This window comes from Bombus affinis, chromosome 15, assembly GCF_024516045.1.
Source record: "Bombus affinis isolate iyBomAffi1 chromosome 15, iyBomAffi1.2, whole genome shotgun sequence".
In the NCBI taxonomy this organism is placed as follows: domain Eukaryota; kingdom Metazoa; phylum Arthropoda; class Insecta; order Hymenoptera; family Apidae; genus Bombus; species Bombus affinis.
The window spans coordinates 9924472-9946200 of NC_066358.1; the positions used below are offsets into that span (position 1 = coordinate 9924472).

The window sequence follows — 21729 nt, forward strand, 5'->3', positions numbered from 1 at the left end:
ATGAATATTGGGTTAAAAGCGGATCTACTTTGCAAAATATAATTTGGAACTTATCGAACGACTAAATAAACGTCCTAAGGTCGACGAGATCCTTCGTCAGACTATTCGCGAACGTGCTAAGACAACATGGGCTTACAGTTGTAGAATATCGACAACGGTTGCAGAGTACGATAGATATCCGACATAATATAGTTTGGAGTAATATAGACGCAACAGAGACTGCAATGGTGACGAGAGCATCGATGTTATTCGATAACGAAAGTAGGTACGCAGTCGATGTCAGTCTTCCTGACAGTCTTGCTTAGCTTACGATCGACTGTGACGCGGCAATTATCGTGAATTTCGCCGTGGCTCGGTAGGGGGTTGCCAGTCGGAATAATTTGAAAGGTAAGCGATAGGACAGCACGTATACGTGCTCAGTTGCAGCAGGCGGAGCAGACGTATTCGACTCACGGAGTCATAAATTTGAAATTGGAGGAACTGGGAAATAGAATTTCGTACAAATATCGTTTAATCTCGCGGATGTTATGACTGACCCGACAGATACATGCCAGACCTTTTTATAAATATTTTCAAACAGAACAGCTCTCCGACGAACAACTGCAACAGAGTTGGCGCGAATATCAACATCCCTGGCTGGTATTTTTACGATATCCGTTTGCCATATCTGTTCGACAGAATGTAATACACGTTCGTTGTTACGATTGCCTCGCGTAATTCCGATCGATCGAGTAGCCGCGACAAACAAGGTTCGTCGCTCTTCGACGGATTAGATCGGACATCCAACCTGGTCGTGACTTCCTTCGTGGATTAATATGCCCCGGGAATATTAATGGCTTTACGAACGTAATTAGTTTTGTGGCGAAGGGATCGGATTCGATCAGTTTCATCCATTCATCGAGCCGTTTCCGCAAAAGACGGTCGCCTACCGAAAGGGGAGAATTATCGAAACGCCATGGAAATGCGAGGGTTACGAGAATTAGCCCTGCCTATCGAAAGTGCGAATAGCTATTTAAACGTTTGAACAAGCGATGGTTTTGATATATCGATTGGTCTCTGCGTTTTTCTTATCGCCTCTTTCGGTCGACCGAAACCGAGAAAAATTAAACCTCGACGATTCGAGGGACGTGCGACATTTTATCGCCAGTTGTAAAATTCGACCAATCGCGGGGAGACGCAATCGCGAGGAAACACGTCAACGGGAGTCGTAAATTCCCGTTACGATGATAATGATCGACGCCGCGAGTAGATCGATCCCCTGATTTCCGTTAAGACGATAGGGGTGGTTGAATTAATATAACTCCGTGATTTGCAGTGTTATGATTATATTTTTCTCCAACAACTTCGTTTAATCACGCACAATAGTAACGTCGTTGAGTATGAAGATTGCCTGGATCTTGATCAGATTCTGACTGCCAATCTGATAGAGGAAGGCTCTCGTGTCGTAGTCGATGTGGCGATTGATCAGATCCGACTTTGACTGAATCGAATCAACAGAATCAACCGAATGACCGAATGAGGAGACGTCGACTGCTTGACTCCGACTGTCTGACTTGAGTGGCTTGAACTGACGACTGATTCGTACTGACTCGAACGACTGACTGTGAGAGCTATGGGAACTCTAGGCACCGTGAGAGCCGTAGGAACTCTCCGTCGGGGCTAGAGAACCTCTTCGTCGGAACCATAGAGAACTCTGATGTTCGTTCTGATGTGATTACGGAGGAAAGCTCGGTATGGGATTCCCATTGGAACGAAGGAAGCTGATTCGTTGTTCGTACTTTTCGTTAGGAAAGGTGAGGACAAGGATCCGCGCTACCCATTGGCTAAGACGTTAACGGTCGAAGTTGGGATATGGAAGCATCCTACCGGCATGACTCGTGGGAAAATCCAGACATTTCTAGTCTATAAATGCCTGGTTTTCCCTGTCATATAATTAACAGTTTTTCCCGTTATAACTACCAGCTTTCTCCGTAATCTTTAAGCGTTCAATAGACCTAAGGACCTTTTTAAGTACCGGCTATAAACCCAAAATACTTGCAGGATTCAAGGTTCCTGCAAGCTAATGAGACTCGGTTTATGGTGGGCCTTAGGTTTATCGAGGTTAGGCCTTAGGTTTCTCTAACGACGCTTGGGCCTTGACGATCAGACATTAAGGTACGTCGAGCGGACTTTTTCACGCGACGTAACACCAGTGACTCGTAAATTAAATTCAATGGGTTAAATTCAAAAGCTGTCCGTACTGCGGCTACAGAAAGTATTGGCACAATGGAGTTCTCTCTATTTTCTTCTTCTACGCGTATATATATTTCATTTTCGCACGAAACGTCACGTTATCGTTATCGTTATTGTCGTCCTTATCGTTATCGCGCGTCACATTAAAATACTACTTTTGAACTACCGCAAAATAATCGTCAAAAGCAGAAGATCAACGAAACTGTACTTGTCGTATTTTTCCTCTGCGATTCTCCTATGGTAAAAGTAAAAGGAATCGAACGAAATGAAACGTCGAGTTCAATTAGGAGGATTAACGAGCGACGTGATGCGAGGGCACGCACGTTCTCTCGCCTTGACCGTGTCTGTGATTAAACGAGAGCACGTGCATAAGTACGAATGTATAGAATTCGAAGCAGCGCGAAACACTCGTTGCTTCGTTCCCGTATAACTTGGTTTCCGGGCGTGCTGAACAGCTCCCAAATACGATTAGCGCAGGCTTTACGAAACTTGACGCGCTCGTGAATCCCGTCAGGGGGATGTTATATTTGGTTACGGCGCGTTGCTTTCGTGTCCATCGAATTCGACTAAAGAAAACAAAGTTTGCGTACCGCGCGGCTCTAATTTTCACCATCTGTTTCCTTTGTCTTCCACCCTTTGGTCGAACCTTTCTCCGTGAACCATTATCTTACGATGTTTTATCACGTCACCCGCCATACTCTACCCTATCCTCTATTTTCTTATCGTTTCCTTCTTCCCTATAGTATACTTCCGTATAACGATCGAATGGGACGTAACGGATGTAGATAAAAACACAAAACTACATGAACCAACCTACGCATCGGCAAATGAAGGAATAAAACCGAGTGAACGTTTTTGGCCGCGCGTATATACAAAGTATCTTGAATTTTATCCCGTGTAATTGAATAGTTTCTCCCGCTAAGAAAAACGCGTTTCTTTTACTTTTTCCTTCGCTCGGCCCCTTCTCTTCAAGGTTTTCGAGCGATCGTCCCTTTCTCGCGTTCATAGTAATCTCGGATAAAATCCCAAGTGATTGCCTTCCGTTTTCTACAGTCCGACCAAACAAGAAACGCTGCATATAAGCTCTGCTTTTCCTATATGTATGTGTGTGTCGCTGGAACTGAAAAGTCGTAGCAAATATTGGTCTCGACCGAAAGGAAAACCACGGAGGAACGAAGGGAAAGGACACTAGCAGTTTGTAATCCGGATAGAACGATAAACCAAACAGATCGTGATACGGAAAAGAAGAAAATATTAGACGGCGAATGTTCCCGGTCGTATCTACAAATTTGTATTCGAAATGCGGTAATTTTCGTGATCTTCTGTTATCGTTATCCGATGCATCGCAACGATCGGCTCGTTACGGTTCGTGTCGTTAAGAAAAGGTTTAAAATAAAAAGATGGTAGTACGGCAAAGGTGAAAGGAAATAGGATATTATTCTTATCGCCCCTTATAATTGCAAGCTAAGGGATAAACAACAGCTGCAAGATATAAGCGGAAACTCGACGTATATCGTATATCGTGAATCTACGAGACGCAGCAATCATTGCTGTCGTTATAGAGATACGCAGGAAGAAGAAGTATCTCGACATATCGTTTTCGTTAAATCGTAAGAAAGAAAGGGGAGAAAATCAGGATATTTAAAACTCTTTATCGCGAATGTTGCGTTACTTTTTAATAATCCGTCAAAAACTTTCCTTTGAACGCGATTGACGCGATTAAAGAAGATTCGGTGAACGAAAAGTCGATGCGGCAGTCGGTCGCGTTTTCAATTTTCACGTTACGGGGCAAACGATGTTTAACACACTACCATTATCGTTGGCTTTGACGTGGCTGTTAAACGCGCAAAGAGAGTATATTTCGCGAAATTTTAATGTTCCCATAAAAGATCGTCCGTGCTGTTTTATACGACGTACATACACACAGGCGGTAAATTAATTCGCGAAATAAAATACGCAGAGGCTGGAAACCGAACCGGCACGGCCGCTAGCCGAAGGGAAATTTGATTGATAGGAACTGAAGCGACCATCGGAAAAGCACTTTAGATAATTGGATACTGTTAAATCTCATTAGGTAAACCGAACAAGTACATAGTTACTTGTGTACATGGCGACAGCTTGATACCGTGCACATAGGTTCGGTAAATTCCGACGCGATATTATCGTATAGAGAAACAAAGACGTCGATGGTTAATTTCTGATACTAAAAAGCCACTGGGTCGATCGTATCTCCGCAGAGGCACCGACGATCGCGATGGTCTTTGTACGTTCTATGAAAGCATTATTTTCGTTAAATAATAGTCATATTCGTTGAGGTTATATATTATAAGTATAAGTATAAGTACTGGCAGCGTTACATTGCAACAGAACTCCGAAACCATGGTTCTATGGGTTATTTATATAATCACGAAAACTGACCTGTCTATACCCCGCTGCATCATCTGTGCAAGGCATGTTCCTAAAAAGGCTATGAGGCTGAGAGGACCTTCAAATTGATTTAGGGCTAAACAATACTTAATGACTTCGAGGACTAAGAAAACTAAACACTAGAGCAGATATTGAGTTTTCCTAAAAGTGAGAAATCGCTTCAACTATATTTACTTAACAGTTTGGAGATGCATTATACTACAAGAATATTCGCTGACATAAGAAAACAAATATTGTATTAGTACAATGTCAAAACCTCAAACTAAAGATTGTTCGTTATTATTTATATAATTATTTACTTGGTATAACAAACGCGCGAAATCCCTTTCCAACTCCAACCGAAGAAATCGACCAAGATCATTTCGCGTTATGCTAATATGTTATAGGCACTTTATTTTACTTTTATCGCTATAAAATCCGGTAACTTGGAGGTGAAACTTGGCGTAGTTTTATTTTAATAAAAATAACCTTACGCTATAGCGAATGATTCTATTTGAAAATATAACTTTGATAGAAAGAATTCGGTAAATCGTACATCGAAATATATCGTTGTCGAAGCAACGCGATAAAGCGATGGTTTGGAAAAATTTCGTTCGGGGACAGCCGGTCAACGGTCGATACCTTTAACCGGATGTTTCGAGCGAGCATTGCAGGGTTAAACGATAGTAACGAGTCACTTGGTACAGGAGTGGGTGTTGTGTCACGCTCGTAGGGTGATATTAAATACGGGAGTATCGAGTTGCGAACAAGTCGAGCGTGAACGGCGCAAGTAAATGGATCCATGTACGATGTGTACTCGTGAAAATCGGCAGTGCTTACGGCGGCTGTTACGCCAACCAAAGACAGACTCGTGATCGAAGTTACACTTTGTCGAACCGACATTGTAATTTCTAATCGCACGGACGTAGTTACTTTCATTTTAAAAGCTCGTAGATTCGCGGAAATTTCGTTTTGTTCTTTACATTTAGTTTTCCATTTAATCTCGATTCAAGGCTATTGACTTTTCCTAGCTGCATACAAATCTAACTTTGGTCCAATTTGTAACGCGCTCTTAACAAAAAATACGAATGCAGTCATTGCTTAACTTAATAATTACGAATTAATTTGGATTCGGTGCATCTGGCGTGTCTTTTATGAATTTATAGGAAATTTGAAAGCGGAAAATTTTACAAAATATAATATGGAAAATATATGAAATATCCGTAGAGTGCTTTCTATAATAATATTCGGCAGACAAAATGACTTTTTACCGTGGTTCTACTTTCTAACTGTATTCTCCAAAATATGACAAAATTTCCGCTGTTTACTTCTCATGAACCAGGAATTCTTATGTTAACCGGGAAAGAGCTGAAAGACGTAAAATTTTAAATGGAAATTACAAGCTGTTGTTGAGCAATCGAGTTTCAGGAAACGGAGTCTAGAAAATGAAAGGAAAATTAATTCGTTCGATCGAATGGATGATAAATACTCTGGCCCCTTGACCCATATTCTTGACACCACTGTCAAGTTCCTATACCGATTGTGTTACAGTGTCGGAGCTGATTGCACCATCGCACGCGTAGTAGCCGCCTTCTACGGTATACTCGAGCGTTTACGTTTTCAATTTCACGCGATTAGAAAATCATTGCAACCCCTCGTTACAAATTACATTACGATAGAATAATTAAGATCGCGTGTAATGTTACATCAAGGGGTTACGCCACCCTTATAATAGTTTCTGGCATTTCTTAATTTTCTAGTCGCGGCAAATTTTCTCGACGTTTCAGGTGTGTAGAACAGCGTGTCGAAATGGTTCGTCAATATTCAAGTTGCCGACAAAGTTCAGGGATAAATACGCCAGATATTTTATGAAATTTTTGGGCGTGTACGAGAAAAAAGAAGAAATTAAGAATTCGACGATCATAAAAAATATAGTTTACGGTTGTACGGCAAGTTACGAATTTAAATACAGGGAAAGTAAAGTTTCGTGGCGACCGGAGGACTTTCTCGAACCGTGGAAGAACGATAATTCGTGTCAGCGATCGTCGTGTCGCTTATGTGTATCGTCGGCTATTCTCTAATCTTTAAACAGCGTAGAGACTTTTTGCTACGTATATCGACCGGTTAGAAATAACTTTACAGGTCAATACGCAGCTTTTCGCGTTATCCGTTAATCGTTAAGCGACTCGTAGTTGGACAAAGGTTCGACAGTGCGCCGTGAACCGTACGGATGTACAAACGCGCTGTTCTTTCCGTCCCCAGTCCTATGGAACATTTTTGGAATAATTAGCCAACGTAAAGCGGAATATTCTGATTTAGGACCAAGCACCTTCGTCAAAAGAACGAGAAAATAATGAACGAAGGAAAGAAGAATTGCTAGGGACGAGGAACCGCTTAGACAAAAAGGTACACAGTCTGGAAGGGAGGCAGGCCGACGAACAGGTCGTCGAGCTACCAAGAGAGCAAAACCAGCGTGGCATTCTGATGCACAATAAGTGTTGGGTTACGATAAACTGGTCAGAAACAATGGAGGTTGTCGGAGCAATGTGCTCCAAACTGTGCAGCCAAGCTTCGACTATCGTGTTACTGGCGTATATACCAGGCGAGTTGCGACGATCACATGGCAAGAAGGTTGCCAAAGGATCGAGAACGAGAACCGTGGCCTGCTTGGTTGCTTGGCGGCAATGATATTGCTTGCTGCGCGATATTACCTAGTCCAATTTTTCACCTATCGTCCCTGAAGATAACCCACGTAACAAGATGCATCATAAACGATTATACGAGCGAGAGTATGATGGAATGGCATCGACGGATGAAACAGATGTTCGACCGTATTCGCGGAATAACGCGTCAACGAGAGTCGTAAAGTCTCGTCTCGATACGGTAATCGACGCCATGAATCAGCCGATCCTTTATTTCGGTTAAGATAATAGAGGTGGTTCGAATGATTTTAATTCTGAGTTAACAATTTAAATATAACGATTTATTTTTAACAACTTTTGAAGACTAAAGGTGTCGATAGCAAGTAAAGTACGGTGACGGTGACGGTGACGTCGAGGAGGAAAACTAGCGATGGATGTGTCTAAAGCACGAGGCAAGCGGATTCGTTGATTACAATTTTCGGTAGAGGAGCGAAGGCAATAGGTGCTGGCCGGCACCCACCAAAGGTCGTTCACGGGTGAAATCGATCTTCGAACGTTGTACCTAGGAAAAGCCGCTCATCTCGTATTTTATCGTAACGAGCAATAACCCTAAGCAGTGTAAAAATTTAGTTAGCTGTCAAACAATCGAGACAAACTAAATCTTAAGACGCTAATAGATTTTATCGCTGTAAATACGTGGCGATAACGGTTCCTTGGAATCATTGCGAATTCGAGCGAATATGTTTGAACAGCTGTTAGCCATCTTGATCGAAGGATGGATCGGAATATGTGGTTGGGTGACGGGACGTAACAAGAGGCAACGGAAAAGTCTTAGGTTTCAAAGACACAGTGAGAACTTGGCAGGAATATTATCCTGCTCGTATTTGTAATAGAAGTTAGGTTTTCGAGAAGTTCTGTAAAGCTTCGCCGTCCGTAAAATTGGGAAACTGGCCGTAAATGGAGGCTCGCATTCGTCTTTCTCTACCTAACGCACGATCCCTTTTCTTTCACTTTCTCTGTTTTACCGTTAACTTGCTCCCTTCTCTCTCTTTCTAGCCCCACTCCTCTTTAACTACTTTTCTCTTGCCTCGCTTTGTTGCTGCTCCATTCTCCGTGTTAACCTCATACCCAGTAGACGGAAAGACAATAGGGAACACGTTGCGGTTTATAATGGATCAAGCGCGACAAACGTTATAAATCAATGTTAAAGTAGGAGATGTGAATCGCGGGAGGTGAAACGAGAAATAAATAATTTCAAGAGGCATGCGAATTGCGAACGAACAGATGTTCCATCATTCGTCTTCGGCTTTGTTTCGATGTTTCCTTTCTTACGAGAAACTGCTCGAGTGCAATAAAAATCGCTCAAACCGTAGGAACATATACGATAATAAAATAAGGCAGATGTCATAAATTTTGAAGAAAACCATCGATTGTTTGTATTCACGAACGAAACGGAACGAAACGAAAGCCAAAGCGAAGTAATAACAAACGGACGATTAAAATAAGCGAAACCTTTCGATTCGTCAAGAAATGACTGCCGCGTTATTTATTTATACGCGCGAAAGAAACAGAAGAAGAACGAAGTTTCGAACGAAATGTGATACGTACGTAGAAAATAAAAGGTCATGAAATATTCGAGCGATATAGAAATAGATTGGACTTCCATTCGCGATATAAATATACTATATATATGGATAAATGTCGATATACATATTGCACGTATATCCGGAACGTCGATTTGCCAGTGGCGTTTGCGTTTGCATTCTCGTTCGAGAGCAGAACAAAAGAGCTGTCGTGCACGAGCACTTTGACGTTTGCTCGAACAGGGTAGCAACGTGTAAAGCAAAGAAGAATTACGAAAGCTTGGAATGAACGCGATATGGTGAAACATACAATGCCAGGTGGTAGCGAAAAATCGTAATCGAGCGTCTGATGGCCGCTTTGACGCAATAAAAAGACGATGAATCGGTAAACAAGTTTCGCGTAAGCCACCTTCTTCCACTTTAACTTCGTAACGAGTTATATACGGTTGCGTACAGTTATTGCGACACGTTGTATATAGCCTAGCTGAGAAATAAAATATTGTTACGAGTATTTAGCAATTACAACATGTACGAAACGCAGAAAAAGGACTGGGCAGCAAAATAAAAAACACGGTCGGTCGTTGTGATACGAATTATGTCCACAAAAATATGAATTTGCATAAATATCCAAAGTCATCGAAACTTAATAGTACGAGCGAAGACAGTGTCGCGTAAAATTAACGATAAAAAAGGAATAGTCGAGCGATAACTCAGCTCGACTGTGCTTTTATAATTTTGTAGGTTTTTATTCGCGAAAATGTTTAAATATAATATTACAATGAAGTAGCAAAGTTAAAATAGTTGTTCAAATCACGGCCAAACTGTACACAAGACTCGAGACTAGTCTCGTGGTCGAACGCTTGCAGTTTTTGTATATTGCGTTTGCAGGAGTTGAGAGGCAAAGGGAGGATCCTGGTTACCCTTCGTAATGGGGAAAGTGTAACGTTGGACCATGTGCAAAGGTCAAGTTAAAACCTAACGGTTCGCTGTCCGGTAGTATGTCCGGAATGACTTGAGTTTGGGTATGGTCGTTGTCACAACAGAGTCGATCTCCTAACGATACTATAATCTAACAAATCGTCTCTTAAATCTGTTTAATCGATTATGCCGTCAATCGGAATTTTGGTTAGCTGTGAAAAGAAGAACGCGAGGCATTTTATATCACGATACGTGGCATCGAACGTCGTTCTTCTCATGGCGGCTGCAAAAAGCGGTAACAAAGCTCAGAAACGCGTAGAAGAAATCCGGATCGGAGAGGTAAAGCACAAAGAAGAGTGGAAAGGATCGCATACCTGTGGAACAGGTGTTCCATCGAAGACCGGCTTTTCGTTCTCTTTCCCTTCGCACATACACATCCGCGCCTCGACCACTACACAACCTTCGTCAACTACTATACTTGGTTCGAACGTTTGCCTACAAATACATACGTACGTGTATAGAACATTCGTATAGAGATTTTCTCGAGGACCGAAGACGACGATGGTAGAACGTTACGACAATCACCACTGTGTGCTGCTATTGTATCCGGCACTTGGAGCAATAGACGTAACGATAAATCTGACACGATCATCGAAGAGAACTAAACGACCTCGATCGTTGTAACAATAATCGAAAGCGGTCGCGTGACGAATTCTTTGATCGAACTGTTGACGAATAGTATACGATAGGATACTACGATGACTCACGGAAGTGTGTTGAGAATCGTCATAGGCAACTTTTACGTTCGTACTCTATGCCTTGTACGAAACGATTATATTGGCCAAATTTGAAAGCAATCCGAAAATTTATACGTATAAAATATATATTTGACGAAATATTAATATATACGGCACGAATAGTCGAAACTTTCAAAATGTTTCATACGGCACACATAATATATTCGTAAAAGGCGTCTGCAAGTGATCGAATATTTTGATGAACTTGCGCGTACGGAACACGATATACGGAAGCACGATAGTTCTACCGTGCAATTAGCGACATGCTATCGGAAAGAAAGAGTTCGATTAGCGCGAACGTACGAGCGCACTTGGCTCGGTGCCCGCCAAAATTTACCGTGTTTTAATCGCGCTGCTTCCATTGTGTCCAGCTTCATTCTGTTTTCATGGCGAGGCATTCTCTTCGATTCGGAGTAATTAATTGCCGCGCAATTGAAATAAAATTGATTTTCAGTTGAAACTTTCGAACGAACGAAAGATCTGGACTTTCCTGAAATATTTGTTTCAAACAATTTGTTTGAAAGCATCGTTAAACGATAGTTTGAAACTTCAAAGTGGCGTATGGAGGCTGTTGCGACGCTCGGTGATACGTGGCGATAATTCGATGAAACGGCGCTGGAACGAGCGCTCGCGTTTTTCTATAAAAGCCTATCCCGAAATTGCCACCAGTACCGAGTCGTAGAGTGATAAATTTATCCGGGATGGTCTCCTTCCCGTGTGGACGAAACGACAAAAATAACCCCGTAGCCTGCTCTTCGCGCTCCAACGAATGCATAACTACGGAAGGATGCACTCGTTTCTCGAAGAACGCGTTTTGTTATCCGTTCGATCGTTTAACCACGAATCAACTTCCTTCCTTCTCTTTCAACTACTTATTACTCGTCGTCTCTACGAATGCAGCGATTTAAAGCCGCGAGGAAATTGATCGGTGAAGAATTAATTATTTTCTTTTCGATACTTGATCGTCTTGGACATGCGGTAAAGTAATTCGTAAAAACTGGACCTGTAGGAAATCGATCGTCGAATAGTTATTCCTTCGTCAATTTTCTAACGACCTAGGCGTGCAGTAAAGAATTTATGGCAGTCTATGAAAGCTGCGGCGTTACGCGTTACTCGATATTACGCTCATAAATTACGAAGACAAGAAAAATATTGCTGTATGAGAATAATCGTACTGCCCAGATCGTATAAGTGCCAGGATAGCCTGTTGCGTGCACAAAATATGTACGTCTCGGCGGTGCTCCTTCCAAAGAAAGTTTCATATTAAGCTAACCTCCGTATAATTATTTCAACCCTTTCGCAGTGTAACACAGGGGAGACTCGGGCAAGCCGTCAAATATAGCTCTATAAATTTCCCGTTTGTAACATCGTCATACATAATGTATACCTGTTCACGTTTAATATATACTTATTAGTATTTCTTATACGAAGATGAAATATTTTTTAAATTACATAGATTTTTAATTAAAAGGGCTCTTTGTATTTAAAAAGTCGTGGAAAAAGTTTTAACGAGATAAAGGGATAACGCTATCCTTCGAGTCGTTCGTCTCGGATTCTTCTTCGAAGGGTTACCATGCCGCGATACACGTTCCGCCGGAAGCATAGTCGTGAACGATTTTTAGATCGATCAGAAACCGGAAGCCGGTGTACACATACACACCAGTTGCTTTGAAGCTTGAAACGTTTATAACCCCGTAACGCGAGCACGTAGAACGAAGAAAAAGGATTTCGAGGTCGTTACATATACATACGAGTATATAGACTGAAAATTAGTCACGATACGGTCGTCCATTTGAAGCATTTCAAAATCCAATTTCATTTCTCATCACGTAGAGGCCAGTCGAGCTTAGCGCCAACCGCGAAATAAATCGCTTTCGATAACTTTCTTCTACAAAAGATTCGTCCTTGCGCGCTCTTTCGAAGGAGAATACGCCGAATAAAACTGTTCGCTATAATAAATGGTGATATTGTCCGCGGAGAAAAGTTTAACTCCGGCAGAGCAGACGGCATACGCGATGAAAGGTGCGTGAAAAAAGAACCGATGAAAAGGCTATTATATTCGATTTCGAGGGAGCCGATCGGTCCTTTTCCATTGCCGCTGCGCTAGAAGCTCGTAACGAGATTAATTATCAATAACGAGCCTCCTTCACCCAACGATCTATTATACCGCGAAGTCGATATCGTTAAACTGCCTCGTTCGCGATATTAGTCGATGGTTCGATTCGCTGGCTTTCGTTGACATACTTACATATATTATATATATTTGAGCAATTTTGCATCTTCGCGAACAGAAGTAAAACGATGCTACTAAACAAATATTCAAACGGATATTATACGTATTCCGAGTATTTTTACACCTTTAAATATCCGAAAGTAATCGAATATTTGTCACGGAAAATTTTTATGACTATGTTACGTGCTTTCGACGAGAACTTTTGAAATCTCGCCGACTCTGTGACATTGTTCCTCGTTATGTTCGTCTCTCCAGCTGGATTTCTTAAAAAGGAGGCGAGAGAGTGCTCTACTGTCATCGAGGTTAAAGCTCGATCATTTTGCGAGGCAAGAAAGCGGTAAAGTAGTCGGAGGTAAGAACAGGGTAGAATAGGGAATGTGAAAGACCGGGAGTAGCTTTTGGTAAGTAATGACGTAACCTCTCGACGAACCTCTTCCGCGAGTTGCTTTAATATACACGACTTGTATAGCTGTATGCTCGGGGATAGGGAAAGAGTGGTAAACATTAGCTCGAAGAGGGAAACCGGTATCGCTCTCTCTGCCATCGTCTAACCTGCGTTCAACCCGATACCTCGTAGACGACCTAATCCCTAATCTCGAACCAGAGTTTCGCAAGAAGCGAAGTACGATCGGCGTAGCTTTTTAAGAGGATCGATCTTAACTCGATCGCTTCATCGTTTGATCGTATCGTGCGGCGTCTGGGCCGCATTCCGAGCAGTTCTCCGAGAGAAACGTAGAAATACCGTTAAATGTAGACGATTTTCGGTAGATCGGCTACTAAGCGTACCGGCTAAACGACGACGCTTCTGTCAACCGGTAACGTCTGTATGTCGCACGTGGCACGTGCCAGCAACGATTATTACGCAACGTGGGAACGATGAATGAACCGAGAACTTTACGGTACGTTGACTTTCACGGGAACGACCGACGTCAATTATCAATCTTCGATGCGCGCTCGTTCCGTCGTTCATTAACGTCCAAAGTCGATCGAACGAACGTACTGTTCGATGGGAATAAATCGATCGTAAGATGGTAAGAGCGATCGAAACGACGCGTGCTGTCTTTTTCGTCGACGAGTGCAATTAGAAGAATTCACAGGCTAGACGAAAGAGAAGAAGAGAACGAGAGAAAGGAGCACCGAGTATCAGGATCGGACACTACGGCAGACTCTTGGAAAATAAATCGATCGAAACTCCACTTGGTCCGTGAGATAGGCAAATTTATGAAAATAGTTCCTTTTCTGAGATATCACGGTTCGACCACCCGGTATATTCGATTACGTTCGAGAATCTCGATTATATCTGTACAATATTTTAACATGTTCGATACTTTGAAATTACAACGAGCGAGATTTTGGAAATATCGGAGAGGACGTAAACACGCGTATTTAGATCCAATAGGAAAGAACGGGTCGCATGGTCCATTTACGTAACGTGGAATATTAGTAAACCAAGTACGGAACACGTAACTCCGATAGTAAGCCAGTTTACGCGAGGAGAACTTACGACGTAACCTAATCGGATTCGAGCTACAAGTACCGCGTACAAAATGAAATCGTTGACGCGGAGGTAAGCATGAATTAATCATTGGGCGTACGCACGCTCGAAGGGAAGGAAAGAATAAAAGTAGAGCGACGGAAAAGAAGTTGGAAACGTTCCATTAAATCTGTTAAACCCCCTTGACAGTGATAATCGTAGGTGAACGCGCGATAGTCACACTTGTATCGCATCGTTGGTATTGCAGAAACGAAACGAGCCTCGTTCCTGCACGCAACGTTCCTCCGCTCACCGCGTACGCTTGTTTCAGCGCAACCACCTTCTCTCCACCATCCTTCGATCCCGAATTCTCTCGTCTCTGCACCCCCTTTCAGCTACTCCCTTTTCCCCGGAACAATCTAATCTCCAGCTATCGATCTTAATTACACCCCGACTACTTCTCAACTACCGCTCAACGGTCACGTTTCTGGCATTTCGTTTCTTTAAGAAAAAAAACTAACAAGGTTCCATCGAAACGTCCACCGATCTCGTCCGTTTTCACGCGAATCCACGTCGATTTCCGATACTCGATCTTCGAAACGTTTGATTTGACCCACATTTTCTATGTATCGTTTTATTCGATCGTAGACAAGACGAAATTGATAATTTTCATATATATCTGACCGTTCTGATATCTCGTTGTTTCGTATATTGTATTTCGTGTTTCTACGTATAGTAAAGTATGCCGCAACGATCGATAAATGAAACACAATGAAACGCACACTGACCTTTCTGCTCCAATCCTGGTTCGACGTTGGCGACTTCCAGCGAGCGTAGATGCCTTTCGAAAAGTCAAATTCACCAGACACTGTAAACTACTGACACTCGCGGTTCTTCTGTCCGACCAATCTTTACATTCTTACCGGTGCTATTGGTCTACTCGTTCAAAATAGCCGCAATGCGTTCGGGTCCAAGTAAAAGCGAGTACCAAAAACGTATAGAACGAAAGACAGTGTCGCTAATATATAGCGTCACTCGAATTCTCACTCTTATGATCATCGCAGATGTTTCGTGAGCGGAACTTCGAATCCTACGAACTTGACACGCGGTACGTCTTACGTCCAACCGAATGGACGAACGACACGGAAATCTCGATTGATCGCTCAAAATTCGATACCAATGTCACTGCACGTGTGATTCGTCCGCACTGTGTCGATCATCGATACTCCGGCGGCTCGATTCACCTTCCAATCCCGGAAGTTTTCTCGATTCCCCGTAGTACGTACGTATTCCCGCGATTAAGATTCGAGAAAGGCAAGAAGAACCGATCGGGTTCGAAGCACTCGCGTAACTAGGAAGCTATCGGTTCGAGTCTGGCAGCCGTGTGACTCGCAACGCGGTCGTAAGTGTAAAAACGAGGAAAGAATCGAGCGAAAAATCGAAAGGATCCGACGCGGTAAACGTCCACGCTTGCTCTGACCAGCCCGGCGCATCGAATGTACCACGCATCTGCGCCGCGCACTTCCTCCCTTCATTGGCTCGTCGAGCTCTATCCTTCCCCCACTCCTTGCGCTACAGGGGTTCTCCTCACGCTCGACACCACCGCCGATTCTACTATTTTATCGACTTTCTTTTCCTTGCTCTTCTCCTTTTTTCCGGATAACAAGCGAATCTACCTGTAATCGAATTCCTTATAGTCCCTTTGTATTCTGTTCCCGATAGTTTTTAAACTGTTTTCCATTTATCATTGTTCGATATTCGTTTCAGCAAAATAGTTACACCGTTTCCGGTATCGACATCGAAATCTTAATTACGCGTAATCGAAGTTACAGCGATTACGCCGTAACTTGCGCTCCACGTTTTACACGCTCGAGCTGCTTCAACGCGGAATCGAAAAAATAGCTGATATAACGATGCGATGCTTCCAATAGATTAATATATACTCTTTTTTCTTTACAAAAAGTGAACGTATCGCATACCGATACATTAGCCACGCTTCTCGAACGAGTTATGAAATTAGCGACTCGTGAAAAGGCGCAACCACCCATATAGTCGAACTGGTCTATTCGCCAGAAGGAACAGGCTTGTCATTGGTTAGGCTAAATTATCTTTGACGATCTTGTTTCGTGTCCAACTAGTTTCGCGTGTTTATCATAATTACGTTCCTTTGCCGAATCTAACGGTACTTTTTTCCGTAAGACGCCCACGCCGATTAATCAACAGTGGCGGAGTTGCTTTTCTACTGTTATGTTATTACCAAGCGTGTACGTTCGTTGGACAGTACGAGCTAGAACAATCGATGATATCGTATACATATACTTGCAACCGAAACTGTACGAGTATTAGAATTGTTATATTTAACGATAGCAACGTGCTTACGATTAGTTTACTCGGTAAATTGAACCATAATCCAAACTGGGAACGTGGGATCGTCGATTATTTGGAACGCTTGCTTTAGGGAATAGACGCAACTTTAAACGCCAAAGTCCCGGAAGTGTGCAATGCACGGACGAAACTGGAAAATGGTGTAATCCAGTCGACGAACTACTCGTCCGTGGAAAACATCGTTGAACTTTTTCAATTTTCGAGTTTCGATGTTGAAACAAATACGTGCGTGCATATGTACGTTTGGTAACAACGTATGCGTGTACTACGTATGCATAGAAACGCGTTCCTTTTTTCTATTTTCTCTATTTTTCCTTCGCGAATAGATACTCCACGAACGTTCGTACATTCGCGCAAACGAAAAACCGTGTGTCTCGAACGATCATGTTCGGCCGTTTTTTACGTTCGTTGTTGGTCCTGAAAACTCGAACGTTTTTTTCAAACACCATATTTTTATCGTGGATACGAAGTGAGAGAGCCAGTATCCTTCTTTGCTCTTCTTTACTTTCCCTTCGCTCTTTTGCTTTCTATGAACCGGTCTTTACAGTTCTTATCGATGACGTTCATACCCGGAAATCGATCGAGATCGGTTATTTCAGAAAGGACGATAACAATGTCGCGAACGTGGCAATAATTCGTCGATCGAATCGAACAAGATGCGATGACGATAACTAGTTGACGATAGTTTAAACGATTCTATTCTTTCTATCGAATAATCGTTCTTCCGTATTTGGAAAAATTATTACATTCGATACGCGTACTTTGTCTCATTGTTGGATCATTTTCAGAAACGTTTATTCACCCCAGAGATATTCGCTCGTAATAGCATTTACTCCGGTTTACCCCGTCGATTCCATTTCCTCCTATCAACGACGTCGATCCTTAACGTCCGGAACGAATTTTCATCGATAGAAATATTTCCGCCGCGAATTATCGATACCGTGTCACACAGTTTTTTCGTTTAACCTTCTGCTACATTTTAGATTTATGAATTCAACTCGTACGAATGTTTCATTTACATCAAATAACTGGTTTCATGATAAACGTTTAAACACACCAATCGAGCAAATGACTAAATTGATACTTGCTACGGACATTGTGTGACTCGGAGTTGTAAAGGTCTTTTGAAAATCCCAGAATCCCGGTCGAACGACATTACGTCGAAGCAAAGAAAGTAATTGTGTGGTGATGAGGGTCGGAATCCTGAGTAACTCTTGGTTACGAGCCCGCAACGGGATTGCTAACATATTCATCCGTCTCACCTTTTGCTTTCACGCTGCTAAACCTGTCTTTCTCAATGTGCACTCTTTCTCTCTCTTTCTTTTCGTCTCCCTTCCTCCAGCGATATTGACCTTACCGAGCAACAATCGCCGATAGCACCTATCGTCCCTATTTTATCGAACGTATCAAAAATTCTTACGTTGAAAGTCAAGTGCCAAACTGCGTCACGCTTCATTCTTCTATCGTAATATCATGAAAAAGCCACGAGGAAAATCCCGATGAACTACAGGTAGAAAATGTTGAAAGCGCTAACGGACCGGGAAGGACGGAATATCCCATTGGGTCATATGCCCATGACCTTTTAGGTCAATGGGTAATTGAGAAGGTGTACGTGACCATCTTGGGCCATTAACAGCTGTAAAACACATACCGAATAATAGAATATCGAAAATCGTGATATATAAGGACGTTTTAGCGAAGAGTATAGTCGGTTACGAGCAAGTCGCGAATCAGTCGTTACTTGTTAGTTCTCGAGTTGTTGTGAATTGTCAGCTGTGAGTTCCGAGTGGTGAGTTGTCACTCAGAAGTTGAGTAGTTGTACATATTTAGTTGTTTTAGTTCTATCGCATTGCTACATTAACGCGTTGATTGCCACGCCAGTTTTGCAAGGTTATACAACATATAATATGTTGAGATATTACCACAAGAATTTATCTCACTAAGGTCACCTGTCAGCAATTTCGCTCGATTCACTTATTTTTTGCGATTATCAATTATCCTATATTGCTTCTTCGCGTTGCCAACTATTGTTACGTGCTGAGACCTATCATATACTTACTCGGAGTCGCAATAATCCTAAAGAATCCTTAGAAGATTTAGCACTTAATACCTTACTGCCGGGACCCTTAATTGTTATTAAACATCTTTCGAATAGAAACCTTCCTTAGGGTTACTGTTTATTAAGGTAGAACACGGAGAAAAAGATTTTTCCATGTTCGACAGTCACTGCTGGGGGCGCATATAATAGGTCTATATTTCATGTATAAATAAAACTATTTTTATATGTTTTATACCGCATTAATTTCGTCACGCCATTGTAGCAACGATGGTAATAATAAAAAATCTATAACTATTGACATTTGTTCAAATTATGTATTTCTACCAAACTTGGTGCGCCGATCACCGGTGACACCCATGGCATTCAACGTGTTAAGGAATAACTCTAATAAAATAGTCATCGTTCTCCGTATCGATCACTGTAAACAAATCACATCCAATAAGATAAAGATCGCTATACCATCGATGTCATTGTATTCGCTATCTTTCGAGTCCCGGATTCGGTAGAAATCGACTCGCGAATCCAAGGAAATAGACAATTGACGGAATATGTTTACACGATTTACTCTTCGAGCTCTTCGTTCTTTAAACGCATCGTCGTCCAATATAGTTACGATTAACAAATTCAGGGAAATTGAATGTTTGGATTTAACGAATTTGACTCGTTGCGATATTCGTATTCTTCTAGAACGCTCTCCTCTAATAGTAAAAAAGACCAAAGATTAAAATATCAAGGGATATTTTCGCGTGCGCGTCGAAGCGCGATCTCTACTGTTCAAGCTAAACCTCGCTGGAACTGGGGTATCCATATTTGCAGTGTAACCACAAAAAATCCAATACCCGCGAGTGAAATAATTTTACGGTTGTCGACGATTAAACCGGACGAGTTTCAAATAGATAAAAATGCTGCAGCTTTGTAACCCGTGATCCCCGAGCAATAAAAATACATTGTACATATTATACGATATTTTTTCGATTATGTACCGTAAATACGCGTGTCGATTTATCAAAAAATAGAACATACAGACGTTTTCAGTGGGGATCGTCTATAGCGAGAAGAAGAAAGGGTTAGAGAGGAAAAGAACGATCGCGAAGAAAGTAAGCGGAAGAATACGGAACAAGAAGAGGATGGTAAGGAAAAAGAAGCTAGAGGAGAGACGCCGACTAGGCAGCTGATCGCGATTGCCAAAGTAGAGCTGATTTAAAGGGCAGCGAGCTACTTCTTGCGCGCTGGCAAACTAAAGGGCGACTGGCATCTAAAGAACTAGTTGGCAGATGGCATACGCTGGCTGGGATCTTAACCATAGTCCTTAGAGAGACTCTCGAAAGAAAACAAGCTCTTCTATCTCGCTAACTTCCTCTGCTCTTTTATAACACCGTCTTTCGAACCTTTCGAACCTTCGAACACGATCGTTTCCCATTAAGCCGTGCTTACGTCGATCAATTTCATCGGAATCGGGTTTCAACGACTCTGTTACTTCCAATTGCTTTCGATCGTGATTCTTCCGTTCGATTCCTTGTTCAACCAAACGAAATATAAATCTATGAATTTTAAAGTTTGAAGCTTAAGCGACTCGAATAATACCTATTTCGCTATGCACATGCTGTAACGTCGCCGTCGCTCTCGACAATGAAACGATTCGAGATTTTTGACGAAGAATCGTGGACGAGATCGGATCCGCTCTCCTCGTGTCTTTGCGAAGAGCAGGTGCGCCATGCATCACGGAGAACCAGTCTTTTTCTTATTGATCCTGCTTCTGCCCTTTGGACCGTTACCAATCCCACCTGCCGATCACGTGGCTTCCCCCGGACACTCGACCAACTACAATTTGCTTTTTGATATAGCACGTTCTATACGAAATGTCTTCTGTCTTCCGAGCCAAGCATTCGTTCTTTACCACGAAATTTTTCCAGACAATCCAGAATCCTCTGTTCTAACAATCGCACCATGTATGAAAAGAAATTACGGCGGGAAGAAGATTGGACCGTGCGAAAAGCAAAAGTTAATCGTGACCCATGGCCGTTCCATGGTAGTTTGTAATCCAATATGATCAACCGAGCAAACGCACCGAAGCCGCATACGTGCGCGTTCAGGTTTTTTGCAAGGTGCCCGATTGAAGACCACCTGTCGGTGTTGTTCGTCGCTCGATGACAATTTGCCGTGGGTCGGAGAAAGCAACTTGTGTGCAAGCACAAGACCTACGAGAGTCTATTGTACGCCGTGAGAAGCAATTGAACCCGTACTCTCGATGAAGCGTCAAAAACCCAACGCTTATCTTCGCTTATGGCAAAACGAGTAACAACGCCCTTGCAAGTTGCGACAACTTTGCACCAGTCTGCTCTCGATCGCTCTTGATTCTCGTTAATCAATCGATCAATTAATCTGTCGTTTTCTTTTAAACGCGAATATTGTATTTGCCGTATGAACGTTTTAATATATCAAATACTATAAAAAATATGCCTGCACCAAGACTTGGATGTTGTTTCACAAAGACGAAGGTAAAGGAAAATTTCGCGTTATTGTACTCGGTAGGATTTTTTTAAAGGAAGATAACGGACCAGGAGAAACTAATGAGAAGCTGCGGAACGATGAAGTAATTCGAATCGTAAACACGTACAAACGAGTTGTCCCTGATTTATCGCAATATCTACTTACATTGCTCGATCGAGCTGTTTGAAAAGGAAGCAATAACTCCGCTGTTGTGTACAATACGCGAATACCACATTGAATAAAATGGCAAGATAATAGAAGCCCGATGGGGAAGTAAAATTAACCGAGGATGCTTTTATGGCAATTTTACGCTTTTATCCGATGTATCGTTATGAAAAAGAAGAGAGAATAAAAATAAAAAGGAACAAGTGGAATAATTACTGCAAAAAGTTCCTTTATTTTAATAAAGCTCTCGCTGTTCCTCGTTCATCCCGCGATAGAAAAGTTGCATGGTTTTTCCGAGTTTCGCAGAATGTTGTTTGAAGAAAATGACAGAGAAAGAAGAAGCAT

At 42.2% G+C, this 21729-nt stretch overlaps 1 protein-coding gene across 6 annotated transcripts in view; it reads right to left on the minus strand.

Annotated features, from left to right (window-relative positions):
- The window catches only part of LOC126925105 (protein tincar), a 38591-nt gene extending 22814 nt beyond the window's left edge, over positions 1-15777 (minus strand). For 3 of the 6 annotated variants that reach the window (XM_050740337.1, XM_050740340.1, XM_050740335.1), the window contains exon 1: positions 15074-15777. The gene's annotated coding sequence lies outside the window, so the exon portion shown is untranslated. Of the gene's footprint in view, positions 1-10155; positions 10320-15073 lie in introns of those variants that run through there. The other 3 variants (XM_050740341.1, XM_050740338.1, XM_050740336.1) reach the window with 3 other exon arrangements.
- Positions 15778-21729: the final 5952 nt, after the last annotated feature.